This window comes from Bacillus rossius, chromosome 1 (assembly GCF_032445375.1).
Source record: "Bacillus rossius redtenbacheri isolate Brsri chromosome 1, Brsri_v3, whole genome shotgun sequence".
In the NCBI taxonomy this organism is placed as follows: Eukaryota; Metazoa; Arthropoda; class Insecta; order Phasmatodea; family Bacillidae; genus Bacillus; species Bacillus rossius.
In genome coordinates this window covers 277,941,702-277,945,003 of record NC_086330.1, presented here as the reverse complement: position 1 = coordinate 277,945,003, position 3,302 = coordinate 277,941,702, and the positions used below count along the sequence as shown (strand labels likewise).

Below are 3,302 nucleotides of genomic sequence, written 5' to 3'. Positions count from 1 at the left end.
CCCAGAAGGCCGTAGCTGTACACAACAACACAGCACACTCGTATATCTCCCTTGTCCAGGTGTCGCCGCCCCACCACGCAGCTCAGGAGGGTCGTCTTGCCGCAGCCACTCGCTCCCAGCAGGCCGTAGCTGTACACAAAAACACAGCACACTCGTATATCTCCCTTGTCCAGGTGTCGCCGCCCCACCACGCAGCTCAGGAGGGTCGTCTTGCCGCAGCCGCTCGCTCCCAGAAGGCCGTAGCTGTACACAACAACACAGCACACTCGTATATCTCCCTTGTCCAGGTGTCGCCGCCCCACCACGCAGCTCAGGAGGGTCGTCTTGCCGCAGCCGCTCGCTCCCAGCAGGCCGTAGCTGTACACAACAACACAGCACACTCGTATATCTCCCTTGTCCAGGTGTCGCCGCCCCACCACGCAGCTCAGGAGGGTCGTCTTGCCGCAGCCACTCGCTCCCAGCAGGCCGTAGCTGTACACAACAACACAGCACACTCGTATATCTCCCTTGTCCAGGTGTCGCCGCCCCACCACGCAGCTCAGGAGGGTCGTCTTGACACAGCCGCTCGCTCCCAGCAGGCCGTAGCTGTACACAACAACACAGCACACTCGTATATCTCCCTTGTCCAGGTGTTGCCGCCCCACCACGCATGTTTGGCCGAGGTCGATGCAGTCTGTCGGAAGTCACGCCAAGAATTCCCTGGTATTGCACCTGTGTCGCTTAATTAAAGTCTGCGCTTCACTTTGCAAGAAAGTGGGGATACTTCTGCTTCAGGGCCGAAAGGTTCCGAAGATGTCCGAAAGTGGGGTCAAAAATACAGATTTCGAGAACTCGGCGTTGCTGTTGGCGCCTGATTGCAGCGCTTTCTACTGGAGAGTGGCCGAAATAGAGATCTAGTCGACTCGCACATCTCGAACGAGACTACTTCAAAGGCATGGGGTTTATGGAGGAGACTGGTGGAGCGCTCTGGTGGCTCGGAAGAGAATGACAAACGAACTTTTATTGCGTGGCTTGCTAGAGGGCAGGTGTGTTGAGCAAAAACTCGAACACCCAGGGAATTAATAGACAATTCTGCCACTAGAGGTCAGAGGCGGTATGTTTGAACACCAGTGTCCAGTCCTTGAGACAGGCCATCGCTAGCCGGGGTTAAGCACCAGTCAATGCTCTGAGTGGTGATTCGTGGAATAGTGGGGAGGGGCGGGGTACTGTCTCGTGAGAATTGTCGTACCCGGAGTGTCTATACATGCTCGACAGCCCCGGAAAATTAGAATGGGGCATGATTGTAAGTGCTTACCTCTAGTGAGCTCTGAGAAATGGGCTGTCCTGTGAAGCTGCGGACACTGGCAGTCCTGGTCATGAAATTTGGGGTGAATTTCAATCGCCGATCGTGCACTGTGGTGGGGAGAATACGAAGTAAGATGCTAGCCTCGCAAAGGATCGGCAAAGTCTCAAATACTGGGAACGACTCGAGGAACTATCTGAACAAAAATTATGTGGGAGGTAAGAGTGAGCTGAAGAAGTTTAAAATCAAGCTCTCAAATAAATGTTAAGATGATAATTTAAAATTCAAATTTGTGCAGAATATAACTTTTGGCGGCACAATGCTTAATTAGATTCGGAGCTATAAATATTTATCTTGATACCATTTCACACCTATTTCACCCCTTAGTTTTTAAATTTCGCAAAATGTCACAATTATTGTGTATGGTAGTATTTGTATGTTTATTATTGGTATCCAGTATATTTCCTTATTATTGATTAGATTTGTATTTATACTTATTTATCTAAAACCCACTCGTTATCCTTTTGGTCCCTTAAGGGTTTAGGTAATTTCTTAAATGATAAAATTGTAGTTGTTTTATTTTTGTCGTGTTTATTATTTGTACTCAATATATATTCTCTTGTTTGTTTAGCTTAGGAGCAATAGTCATTTTAAACCATGATTATACGCATTTTTTTATCCCCTTAGGGGTTGAATTAAAAAACGCAATTTTTTTGTTTGTTTTGGTATGTTTATTATTGGTCTAATATTTTTTTCTTATGCTCGATTAGATTCGAAGATATAATTATTTATTTTTAAAATAAAAAAAATAATTGTTACCCTTTTTTACCCTCTTAGGGGTTGAATTACGAAATTAAATCAAGTTTGGATTCAAGTTAGTCAGAGACCTTATTAATGACATTAATTCATGAAAATATATCAGTAAGTTTTCAACAAAAATGTTACAAAATATATTTTTGTGTTTCCAATAATCCTAATAACCATTTACAATAGCTTTTTATCATCTCATCCAATGTACAATTTTTACCCGAAATGTTTTACTATTAGTATAGATTATATTTATAGTGGATGGCTGCTGGATTTTTGATATTCAAACTGTTAGCTAACTTTAATATAAATTGCAATCGTTTGAATATATGGGCATTCCTGAAGAAATTTAATATATAATATAAGATGTAAATATCGTTTTCCTTTTTTTCTTTAATGATTATTATGCTCGTTTCTATGACGTAACTCTGTAGGCGTTTAATATAGTCTTATGGTATTAAATTATTACGGCGCATTTAGATTCCAAAGGATAATGATTGGCAAGTTAACCTTCAGTTCGAGGTAGTACAGCAGCAATAATGGCACATTTTATGAATTCAAAATTTCACTAGGAGGCATCAACAAGCAATAGCCGTTGCTAGGATACGAAGAACGCATCAATAATTCAATCCTTTATTTTTTTTTCACATGCAGATGATGGAAATATCAACAATGCAACAGTCGTTGCCACGGAGATTACCGGGAAAACCTGATCGAATAATAACTGAAAACAAATTTCAAGCGAAGGACGTAAAGCTACTTCCACCAAACCATCTTAGAATCGTTGGTAGACTATCGGCTATCTGGTACAACATCGGTGAGTGGAAGGCCTTGAGTGGTTTTACAGAAAACTGAGAATTCACACAAACACCACTTTATAATATAAATTTCATTAAAAATAAAAAGAATAATTGCATCGGCCGGGAATCGAACCCGGGCCGCCCGCGTGGCAGGCGAGCATTCTACCACTGAACCACCGATTTTTTTTTTTTTTTTTTTTTTTTTTTTTTTTTTTTTTTTCAGTTTATTAGTTTATTGTGATATCATGTGCATGTACATAACATTACAGCTCACATCAGATTACAGTCAGCACAAATGGGTTACACGATACTGATACCTCGCCCCTGCGGATTAACACAGTCCCACACCATCTGTACAAATTTCAAAACATGAAAAGGTAATGTCCAAACCTCCTTCTTAACGTATTGTTTTT

General features: G+C 42.0%; 1 non-coding gene across 1 annotated transcript; it reads right to left on the bottom strand.

Moving 5' to 3' along the window:
- Window positions 1–3,001: 3,001 nt before the first annotated feature.
- On the bottom strand, window positions 3,002–3,072 carry Trnag-gcc (transfer RNA glycine (anticodon GCC)). Its single transcript has one exon. It is a non-coding gene; the product is annotated as a tRNA-Gly (tRNA).
- Between the last annotated feature and the right edge of the window lie 230 nt (window positions 3,073–3,302).